The sequence below is a fragment of the Haemaphysalis longicornis genome, unplaced genomic scaffold (genome assembly GCF_048455015.1).
Source record: "Haemaphysalis longicornis isolate Haplotype H1 unplaced genomic scaffold, Haemaphysalis longicornis Haplotype H1 scaffold_2, whole genome shotgun sequence".
In the NCBI taxonomy this organism is placed as follows: Eukaryota; Metazoa; Arthropoda; class Arachnida; order Ixodida; family Ixodidae; genus Haemaphysalis; species Haemaphysalis longicornis.
The window spans coordinates 286539075-286551208 of NW_027526295.1; the positions used below are offsets into that span (position 1 = coordinate 286539075).

The 12134-nt window shown below is 48.1% G+C and overlaps 1 protein-coding gene across 1 annotated transcript in view; it reads right to left on the reverse strand.

Moving 5' to 3' along the window:
- Nucleotides 1–11706, reverse strand: part of C12.1 (spliceosome-associated protein CWC15) — a 385811-nt gene extending 374105 nt beyond the window's left edge. The window contains exon 1 of the mRNA XM_077700826.1: nucleotides 11696–11706. The gene's annotated coding sequence lies outside the window, so the exon portion shown is untranslated. The remainder of the gene's footprint in view (nucleotides 1–11695) is intronic.
- Nucleotides 11707–12134: the final 428 nt, after the last annotated feature.

The window sequence follows — 12134 nt, forward strand, 5'->3', positions numbered from 1 at the left end:
TACCAAAGCCCGGTAAAGATGCTCGCTGGCCGAAAAATCTCCGACCAATCTCTCTAAAACCAACCATATGCAAATTAATTGAGAGATTGCTTCATAATCGAATGCAACACTATCTTGACAGAACTGGCTGGTTCCACCCTGAACAAACGGGTTTTCGACCAAACCTTGGGACCCATGCGTATCTATGTTTACTGAGGAGAGTATTAATCGCACCTCCCGAAAACACTCATCCGATTTCGCACTTGCTCTGGACATGCACAAAGCTTTTGATAGCGTGAACCAAGAAGGCATCCTCAAAGAGCTTGCTCTAGCATTCCCAAGTCGCAAGGCTGAAGCTAGGACTCGAAACTTTCTACAGCACAGACCCATACGACTTTGTTACCCAGTACAGGTTTTAACGACATACTACCTCAGTGGTCCATCCTTGGGCCTATTCTCTTCAACCTTTCCATGAACAGAGTAGCCCGACAACTAGAAACTGAATCAACCACTCGGTTAGCCGTGCATACACTGACGACATTGTGGTTTGGGCGGAAGCGGCGGAATAACACACCAAAGAATAGATGCAAATGGAATTACAAGCTGTAATTCGTAGCTTCAGTCAGTCGTTATCTACCTTTAACCTGAAAATCTCGCCTTCGTAAAACAGAATTTATCAGCATTAACGGGAGACAAGACAATGATCCGTCCCAGACCATCACTCTCTGCATCAATGGTACTGACATCACGTCTAAATTGGCACTGTATGCCTGCTTGGTCTGCAACTTGGAAGCTGTAAGAGTCCCCGTAATTGGATTCGGCATCTTTGTACAACTTGGCATGCCACGCTTCCCCTCATCACTCGAGTGTCCAACAAATACGGCGGTGCCCAACAAGCCTCATGCCAAGTGCTAGCAAGAGCAGTGGCCCATGGCCGCAGTAGTTATGGCTTCCCTATTTATAAACTTACTCCTCGACATCTCCAAGATTTGGTAGTCCTAAACCACTCCCTGGTCCGTGCGATTACAGGCGTCCCCCGCACATTCGGATTGGCCTTCTCGACCAGGCCATCTCTCTTCCTCCGCTTCAAACATTATGTGAAGAAACGAAGTCACGCTTTGCGCAACATCTAGAATGCTCAGCAAAAGGGAGAGCCAATCGTGTGGGCAGAGGACGTCTGGTTAAAAGGATTTGCCACGTCAAGGCAGAAGATTAAGCAGATATCTACACTGACGCTGCTCTACATGGGAACGTTGCGGCCATTGCATGGATATGCACCGACGCGCCCCTGCTTAGCGAATCTCGTCAAATTTGCAATGTTTATAGTCATGTTGAAGAAACCGAGCTCTTCGGCATCCTAGGAGCTTTCCGACGTATACAAAAAGGTACGTCTAATCTTCCGTCCCGAAAATACCGAATTATCACTGACTCATACGTTGCTCTTAGAGAACTAAATCACCCCTTCTCGCCAAATTCGACGGCCACTACGATACTCGGAACAATTTAAGAATTACTCTGGGAAAATGTTCACATCCGCATGGTACGGACCTCGGCCCAAAGCATGGGCACTGCAGGTAACCGGCTGGCGCACACTGCTTCCCGAGAGTGCATCTCCAACCCTCCCCCTTCCCTACCTCCTCGATCTCAGCGCGTGAAAAGCCTGCCCCTCCGCAACTGGATTAATCTCTTCCTATTTGGCCCCAGCGATATCGGAAGCTCAAGATGATGAGCCGCGGTGGCCCAGTGGCTAAGGCGTTGTGCTGCTGAGCACGAGGACGCGGGTTCGATTCCCGGCCAAGGCGGCCGCTTTTCTGATGGAGGCGAAAAGCAAAAATGCCCGTGTGTGCGAGATTTCGGCGAACGTTAAAGATCCCCAGATGGTCGAGATTAATCCGAAGCCCTCCACTACGGCGCACCTCATCGCCTGCGCTGCGTCGGCGCGTTTAACCCTACAATCAATCAATCAATCAATCAATCAATCAATCAATCAATCAATCAATCAATCAATCAATCAATCAATGATGAGTAAGAAGCGGCTTACTGACGCCTCACCACCAGGATTTATTTCGTCTCTCAATTGTCCGAATAAACAGAGACGAATCATTGCAAATAAGGTATACGCTAACTCAGCGTATACTCCAGATGTTATCCATAAATGGACTCATCCGCATTACGACACTACCACTTGTGTCAGTCCCTAACTTGTATCATCTAATATGTATCACCGCATTTTTCCCGGGGTCGAGACGAACTGCTCGCTTCCCACGGCCTCCCGAATAGTGTAAAAGAACACTTACAAAGAGTTCGCAGTGACACATCGCTACTCGAAGGAATCGTGCACTTTTCTTTAGAAAAGGGTCTCTTTAAAGTTGTTTGATGCGCGAACGACGGCCCCTTCTTCTTTTTGTCTTTTCGAAAAACTCTAGGTGAAAATGCGCGAACTGGACAACGGTTAAAGTGCCCCTCAGTGTGCTTTGAATAAGGCAATGGGCAAAAAACTGCACTATAGTTATAGGATTCTTCCGTGCGCTTTAAAGAACTCGAGTGCAGTGTGCCAGAACTGAAAGCGACTTTTCAATAATCCAAATGCTCTTCGCCCTTTTTCCTTCACCCCTTTCCCACGCCAGAGCGTCTTGCCTTTTTTTTTCATTCAGGCTTATCAACCAATCAATCTCCATAACCTTGCACAAGTAGCTCGTCAGATTTACTGGACGAAAATACCAAATGACAACGAGGGTTGGGTACCTACCCTTTGTGTTCACCCAGTCTTCTTGGTGGGTTAACACAAAGGGTACGCAACCATCGTGGATAAGACGTGGAGGGGAACGCAGGTGTTACATTTGGAACTACCCCGGTGTTGACACCGATCGAGCAGTTCATCCGCCCATCAGACATGTGGGCCCAAAAAAGCGACATGGCGAGCCCGCTGCGTCGAGGCCCTTGCTCCGCCATCGACACCGCTGCATGGCGTCTCATTGAGGAAACGGCCACAATTACGTCCAATAAAGCAGCTCGACGTGTGCTGCGTGGCGCTTTCCTCCTCTTCCTCCCCTGCACCCTCCGCGCGCGGGCACCGCTCGGAGCGGAATCCGCTCCCATCGTTGCCCTCTCAGACGAAGAAGCCCCCTTTGTCTCGTCTTTGCGCGCCAGTGCTTTTGCTCGTCGTACGTTTGTTTGCACTCTTTTTGAAAGCTTGGAGCGTTTCTGCTAACCGGCACGTTTCATATCATTATGCGTAGAAGAATCCTTAATGTACAGTGTCTTCGTTTCGCGTATTGAAGAAAATATATAATCGCTCTTTTCATTCGACGTTAGAAGCTTGATTGGATCTCTTCGAGCTCTGAAGGCAAGAACTGAAAGAGAAACATCCGCAGAAACTTTCGAGTGGGAATAGTCAGACAATGCGTAAGAATTCTTTCCAGGGGCTCTCTCTGCGCGTAAACCTCTAAGCATGTTTGTCTCGGAGGCCCCGGGGCCCTTTTATTACGTAAAGGTCATTTTTTAGTCAGCCAACACGCCCGACACAAAGAGTGTATTGGGCGACGCCACGCCTTACGGACGGACGGATAGGCGAGCACTCGCGAAGGGGTCGTGTAGTCAGTCGCCTGACTACGGAGGAGGCAGCGTAAGCTTGCACAGATCGATGGCTCTGCCGGCTAGAATAAGTACATATAGCGTGCTTTTTGCAGGCGGTTCCATGCTCCTTCGGTATCCTCCAAGCTCTGTCTTGTTGCCGTGGATAAAACAGAATGGCTGTCCGAACTTATCACGCTAGTTGTAGCGTACGGCCGGCCGCTGGAATAATTCACTCTCCATCTTGTTTGTTTGTTTTTTCGAGTTAGGCCTCGCTTTCTTTCCATGGCAGGTACAGCCAGCCGCGCGGTGCGAGTAGAGCGACCGACTCCGACTCAACAGAGTCTGATTAAGCGGCGTCGGGCTGTCACACAAAGCGTCTTTCCAAAGCGGCATGACGTGTCAGCTCCCTTCGCATGAAAGCTCGATTGGTCGCAATGAAGACGGACGGTTTTCTGGGCTCCAGCCTGCTCCATACGGGCTCGCAACCAGCGTCGGGGCTATCCTTTTATCTTGGTGAAAGTTAGCGGAGGGCGGGCCTTGGCTGACACCGCCGTGCGGGTGCATTTTACGCTGGGCTTATGAAGAGACCGCTGCAATGCGGAGGCTCATGTGCGAGCGCACTAGGACTATACACTTGCTTGCGCTTTCTTGCACGTCGCTAAGCTCAGTACACGATTGTGCTTCCGTGAAAGTCCCAAAACTCACAGAATGCTGCCACTTAGAGCGACACTATACTGTTGAAAAGCGCACACGGCGCTAACGCGCTCCAACCACCTCCACAGCGTTGACGGGCCCCGCATTTCATTACTATTACTACATTGTTATTGCATCTTTAGTATTATTATGACCATGTTGTTGTTCTTGTGGTTGTTGTTGCAGCTTCTAATTACTGCGTTTCATGAAAGCCGGGTGTGTTATGTTACGAACCAACGCCAAGTGATTTGCCCCTACCCTGCGCGAGAGATACGCTTCGAACATTGCGGACGTTTTACGTGTTGCGGTGAATCCAGCCCAAAAGAAATCGTCGTGTAGGCACGCGTTGGTACCGGCGACCACGAGATCGCGACGCGGCCTCTAGCCCCGTTACAGCCGCTGCTGAACAGGTGCGGCAGCGAATTCATGTATATATTACTAACAAACATCTGCGATTCTGCTTGTTTGAGTTGTGATGTTCTAGCACGCCAGTGGGCTACTGTATCGTCACTCTTCTCTACTCGACGTGTGTTAAACAGCTCGAGTTTTGCCGTTGGCTCTTCGTCGTCGGAACGGAGGCAACTCCCCCTCAAGCCGCTGGCCAGTCACGCTGCCTGGACAAGACGGGGGTCGCACTCATACATGCCGTGGTCCTGTCACTATTATCGCTGGCGATGATTCTCTCTGTCAAGATGAAACTCCAAATCACCTGGAGTGGCTTGAGAACTGCATCAATATCGTCGCTTGGTGCAAGGTCCGATGAGCTGAAGAGTCATGCGGAAGGCTTTTACTGCGAGCCTTAGGTTGTGAACCTGAGCCATTGCACAGAGAAAGCTGTTTAAGAGAAGCCATCACGTTCGGGCAGCGCACCGCTTCCGGTAAGGTTGTGGGCGGCTTTGAAAGTCCACCAAGAATAAACACAGGCTGCGAGGACGCCTCGTTGCGGGCAAACGATTTAGTGGGAATACCACTGCATGTGATTAACAATTTTGGGTAGAAACAGAAAAGGACGCGGCGTTTTTTCTTGCCTTGCTCTCGTTTCTAGTATACATATATAGGCGTCCAAGGCCGTGTTTCACTTGGAAGGGCAAACGCGGTGCGATTTTTTTTTGTCATCTGTTTCTGAAATAACACCATTGTGCGGGCGGATTACTATATAATTGCTTGATTAGTTTTAACCGCATCGGTGGTTCGGTGACTGCACCGTTGAGCACAGTGTCGCTAGTCCGATTTGCGGTGTTCTCTGCGGGTAAAATTTACAAATGCCCGTTTCTCTAAAATTCCGGTGCACGTTAAACGAATCTGTAGTAATTCATTGCAACGCATTTCATTAATCGGGTCATGAGCTGAAGTAACATAGGGGGCGTTTAATGCATGCAGCCTATTTAACTCAGAAAAACTAAGCTATCACACACGTGCGCTCCGTGCTGGCGATGAACGGGAACGATCCCTACACACCACGCGGTGCGGCCCCATCCCGTGCTCACAAGCTCCGGACTGTTACATTGCCGAAGGCGTCTCAGAAGCGACCTCCGTCAACGCTGTCATGTAGTGGTAGAGTGGTGGACGGGCGACGAGCGGGAAAGTTGCCTCGGAGTTGAAGACAAAGAGCCGAGGGCAAAACTGCGATTATATCGGAGGCTGATTCCACGAAAGGACAAACATGCGTGTTCACGCGCATTTTTTTAAAAATATTTTTATGAGTTATGCGCAAGCCAGAGAATAGCTCAAAACTGCCATCTGTTTTCCTCTAGCGCGCATACTGTACCCTGCAGTTACCCTGCTGATTGTTTTTGCTAAAACAAAAGTTACACCCGCAAAGGCGCGCTTTTGGCGCGTCCTTTTAGCGCTTGTTCAGTGAAACATCCAAAAATAAAAAAATAATAAAAATGCTGATTTCCCTTTTAGAATGGCGACAAAGGTTGAAAAGGCCCTGGTGTGGCCGCAGAGTGCGAACAGACACGTCTTTATCAAAGCACGAAGCCAGAAAAGCAGCAGCAGTAGCGGAGCACACGGCACAAAGACACGCCTCGAACGCGTGATCTCAGTCGCCTATAACTTTAATACAAACGCAATGAGGCAATATGTTTTTAGCAGTATTGTTGGCCCTCTTGAGGGGTCTCGTTTCCGTAATTTTGAAGAAACTCGAGACCATTTTTTTTTATTTTGAGTTTTAAAATTACGCATTTTTAGAAAAAGCACAGAAGTCACTCTTTTTTTTTTCTTATATTTATATTGTTCTAGACAAGCGATATTTTACAGGTATGTTTCCAAATATCTGGTCGATATTACGCATCACTTACAAGTTCGTCACAATTGTAGATACGGAGATAGGGGGCGTCAAAGTAAGCGACAATCTAGCGTCTGGCCCGATTTCGCATTTTTTTTTTTCTAATTTTTTGTTTACGGCAGAAAGCAAAATTTGTTTGGAACTGTTTGTCATTTTGGTTCTGTTTTGTTTTCATACAAATTTTAGCCAGAACGATCAAACCTTGCCGTGCACAAAGCCCCGAAGTTGGGAAGAACTGCAGCCGCCGGAAATCGCGCGTGCCCCGCGCCACCTTTGCAATTTTTTTTTTATCGCGAAGTACGCACGCTAGAGGAAAACAGATTGCAGTTTTAAACTATTCTCCGACTTGCGCCTAAATCATAAAAATATGGGAAAAAAACAAGAAATGCGTGCGTACACGCATGTTCGTCCTCTCGTAGAATCAGCAGCCCGCTGGCGAGCTTGCAGCATGACTCAGGCAGAGCAACGCTCTTAACGAGAGCCCGGAGCGCACTAACTCGGCTCACTGGAAGGCGAGAGACAACAGAGACAACAAAAGTGACAACAGTCCACAGCCTTCCAGCGTTTTGCGCACGGCATGAAATAAGTACAAACACACGAGAGCAACCTTTAGGAGTCTTGTGATGCGTTCCCAGATGCCGGTGTACGGAGAAAGGGGGGAAAGGAGGAGCTCAACGGTCGGTCGTAGCTAGCAGGCCTTGTGGAACGCGCTTCGCCCGACCGGATTCCGCCAGTTTCCACATCTGCCGCACCGCTGACTGTGTCTCATCGGCGGCCGTGCACGCTCGCGCCAGCCAGTCTCTCACTTGCAGACTTGTTCGCAGTGGGGGAAGAGATGGCTTCACCGCAATACATAGAGCTGCACCGCAGTGCACAATCCTTGTAGCACGCGCGCTCAGGGTAATGACGCGCTGAATCGCAATAGGACCTTTGTGCACCCCCTTTAATTTCCGGGTCTCGCTGACAAGCACGTCGGCTTTTTCCTGCACTCAGCGACTACACGGACGTGTGCCTGCGCTCAATGCGAGCAACAAAATCTCGGGCGTTATTTCTCACAAAAGTCTCGGAGCAATGATAGCACAAGTGTGAAAAAAATTCCCAAAGCATAGGAGATGCTTATCAAAAGCTGTTTTACTGCTATATCGTGTTTGCGTCTGCCTCTTCGCCTTTGTTTCTTCATCTTTTCGCCCGGATAATTTCGACTGGCAGAGTCCCCCGTGACTGGGGTGCACCTATACTGCTCACCGAGCTATCACGCGATGCGACGCCAACGACGCACGCCCGAGGCTAACTCCCACTCCGCCACAGGAGGTAGCGGGGTGGTAGCCCACTCGGCTCTTTTTGAGACCCGGATTCAATTCCCATAGGAACTCAGATCTGTTTCCTTATCTAATGCGGCGGCCATTTTCTGTGCCGGACGGCACTGCTTTTTCGCACAATGGGCCAATCATAGCTTTCGTAATTAAAATTGCAGGCGCATCAGGTGCCCGAGAATGAAGTGAACCGGCAACACCAGCTGGAAAAGTTCCTGCCGCGCATATTGCAAAAAAAAGAATTATCCTGTTTTTATTATAAATTGAAGCCCTGCTTACTGGAAGGTGGTAGCCATCCGGGGCGAAATGCTTCCGCCCCTTATTTCCGGTTCTCCAGCTCTCCGTCCGTAACGCCTACCGAAACTCGTCGTCTGCTATACTGCCGGACACTGGTGGGACCGTATTCTTGGGATTCCATCTTTCCACCTCGAAGACAACGCAAAGGGGACGCAAAAAATCTTTATAGACGTCCGTTTTGTCGACCCCGAGCCCTTGAGTGCGACCATATAGTTGAAAGGTAGCGACCACATCCGCGAGCTGGATCTATAGCCACCATTTCCTCGCGCTAGCCGGCAGATGGTGATCGCAAGCTTGGTATTGTAAATAGACGTTTGCAAACAGTCGTCGATGCATTTAGTTCCTGGTGCAAAGAGAGCACGCTCATAACCACCACTACGAAAACCAAAGAGCTGTCATACACGCGGTAATTATAACCCTCCTGCTTTTGCAATCCTCAGTTCAAACTTCGCCTACAACCACGTGCTTTTTAAGTACTCAATTTGAGGTTTCACTTTGCCTCGAACTTGGACAACCACCGATGCTGTTGCCCGCTTTGAGGGCAACCATAAAAACTCCCCCCGCATGTTAAATCTGTCAAACGGAGAGCTCTCTGGCGCTTGGGCGCCTCTGCTTCCTACGTCCTTCGTGATGCATGAAACTCGAACGTCTGTCGCCCAGTTCTAGAATACGCCTCGGTCGTCAGGACTTGCACTTATAAATCTAACAGCGCTTTATTGACAAAGTGCAGAACAAGGTTTCAATGCTTGTCGCTTCTTCGTGAGTCTCGCTCTTCTAACGAATAGCCCTGTACTTGTGAGTGCTGCATGCCTTGTCTTAAGGCTAGGCGTGATAAATTTGACCGCGCATCCTTTTCAAGCTAGTCCATGGACGACCTAGCTATGCTAGAAATTTTGTAGTCAGCTCCAGCTGACAGTGACACTTACCAGAAAAAGGTACAGCAGCCACTCATTTCATGCTCCTGTAAAAGGCCTTGATTTAACAGTAACAGGACCTGTTCGCAATACAGGGACTTTTTAACTTGCATCCTTCGGCTATGTACACTAGATCTGTTCAACTCGGACGCTTGCAGAGCAGTGCATCAATCTTATTCTCTTCATTGACTCTGCGCATTATCTATGTGCGTGCGACGGCAGCTCCGAAGGCGCGAAGCCCTCCTTCGCCCGTCTGGACTTTCTCCGTCGCTATGCCGGCGGGACGGCATGGCACTGGGGTCCGATTCCGAGTCAAGAGATCCAAAGAGTCAAAAGATCCATTGAGTCAAAAGGTCCAATATTGGATCTTTTGACACGGTGGATCTTTTGACTCGTTGGATCTTTTGACTCACTGTGGACCTTTTGACCCGTTGGATCTTTTGACTCGTTGGATCATTTGACTCGTATCGGACCTTTTGACGCGGCTAAGGCGAGTCAAAAGGTCCAACGAGTCAAGAGGTCCAAGCTTAGACATTCTGACTTGTATCTCTTGACGCGGTTAAGGCCAGTCAAGGGATCTAGTCTCATTATGGGCCTTACCTTGGTGTACTTTTGTTTGCTAAGAGTCAAGACTATAGTTCCGTTACCTCTTCGTTTTCCATATAAGGAGCGTATTCATTCGTTCTAAGCACCAATTTCTGAGATATATGATAGTTTATCTTTCAAGTATATGCATTTTGCTCCCATTCAAAAGTATTTTTGCGTCACGGGTATGGAAAATTACTTCAGTGGTTAAGCGCACATTAACAATGCCGTTTACCGGCTCCGGTCTTTTCAGTATAGGGCATTTCGGTTTCAGGGCCTTTCGGTACATGGAGCTTTCGGTACAAAAATGAACTCAAGCGCACGTTTTAGGCAGCAACATGTGTGCGTCGTGGCAGTTGCAGGCACAAAAATCGTACCTATTTATTTACACGTGTTCTTGCTCGTAATTCTGCGCTATTTGAACGCAGTGAAAATATTATCCGACATTACTCAATGAATCCCTATTTCCCTGCGGAATAATTCCCGAAATTTTCGTAGCTTTTAGATGATATTATTGTTGCATCTATCGTTTTTTTTTCTAGCGACTTATTATAACCACATCTTTGTTCAAAAATCAGTGAATGTAACAATCCTTTTTTACTTTCGAGTACCTATATAACAGATGCGTAATTGATCACCTTCTCTGAGGACAGGAACCAGTCGCTTTCTAACTCAATGACAAAGAGCTTGGTAATTTTTTGGCATTCTGTATCCATGTGCTCTTCTTTTTGCTGATAACACAACGCACATAATGCATTATTAGCAATGCGTTACCAAGGGCACCGATTTCTAGAACTTACATAGATTTAATTTGCTGAAAGGAGAGCTCATTTGTCATTTTCGGTGTTCTTCCTCAAAGCATACTGGTCATAATTTGGCCATGGCTTTGTTCTTATCCGACACCAATGTCATCATCAGCTCCCCACTACCTGTACCTTTTTAGCTGTACAAAAGGGAGAAATCACCTATGGAAGCGAAGCCGCACAAGCAGGGGTTGGCACTACATTATCGAGAGTGTCAAAAAAAAAAAAAAAAGAGACACGCGGACTGCAACTAGCGGCTTCAGGTTATCATGACGTATTTCAACTCACATCGCCTGGAAAAGACAACGACAGAGAGAGAGAGAGAGAGGGAGAGAGAGGGAGAGAGAGAGAGAGAGAGAGAGAGAGAGAGAGAGAGAGAGAGAGAGAGAGAGAGAGAGAGAGAGAGAGAGAGAGAGAGAGAGAGAGAGAGAGAGAGAGAGAGAGATATTCTATATTAAAGAGGAAAATGCAGAGAGGTTTGCCGACATCAGTTCGCCGGCATGCTACTCTGCGGGGAAAGGAGGAGAGGGAAAAAAGTAGTAGGTGTAGTGAAGGAGAGGAGAGTAGTAGTAAGAAAAAAAAATAAAATACGGTCCTTCTTCAGTGTATCGAGTTTACATTTTGAGAGGGCCATGGTGCAAGTACCAACTCAGTGTCAATGGTCCAGGGTGGAGGCAATCAATCCAGTAATATATGTTCAACAGTTTCAAGGGAACCACAATTATCGCAATATGGGCTTGATGTTTGGCGGATCCAATGTAGATAGGAATTTGTTAGTGCTGCATTAAGACGAAGCCTATGGAACAACGTCTCCAAGTGGCGGGGAAGACGTTCTGGCAGCCGCATTCTGACATATGGGTCTATGGAATGTAAAAACCGTAATGATACTGCGGCAAGGACCATAAACGGTTCCTTTCCGACAGAGCCAGTGCCTTTGTCATTGTGGCGGCATCATGCTTCGTGAAGAAAGTCTTTCTTTTTCTCATTTGTAGGCCCCCTGCAGGCAGCCTCGTCCGCTTTCTCGTTTCCCATGATGCCGCTGTGGCCTGGAAGCCACTGGAAGGTAACGCGATGTCCAGCGACGTATGCGAGATGGTGCAAATACTTTACGTCGCGCTGGACATGTTCGTGAAAGCTGAAACAGATAGCGCGTTGTAAACTTTGAAGTGCTGCCCTTGAATCACAGAAAACGGTCCAACATGCCGGCGGCTGGCGTAGAATGTATCTAAGTGCTTCTCTAATTCCGTACAGCTCCGCCGACGCAGGCGAAGACGGTCGCTCAAGCCGATATGACAATGATTTTTCACTCGATGGAATACAAATTCCCGAGGAGCTGCATTCAGGTGTTGCCGATCCGTCGGTATAAATGTGAGTAGTTGCAGAGTATATTCTGTCAATATGTGCAAGCGTCATCTGCAGCAGGCCAATTTGAGGTGTATGTTTTTTAGCTTCCCAAAGTGTAGCTTTGTAGCACTGATATTCGAACTCTTGATTTTTTTGTGGGTGTAATCATGAGCCATGTAATGGTCATTTATTTGATTGATGCTGACTTTGATTAGCAAGATGCAAGAGCATTTAATACGTCCGGAATATTTTCAGCAGCAATCATACAAGCCAGCGCAGCGTAGCCGAATATGAGCGACGTTGGGTAGTGGCTTGTTGACATCACTGAAGCTCACATTCT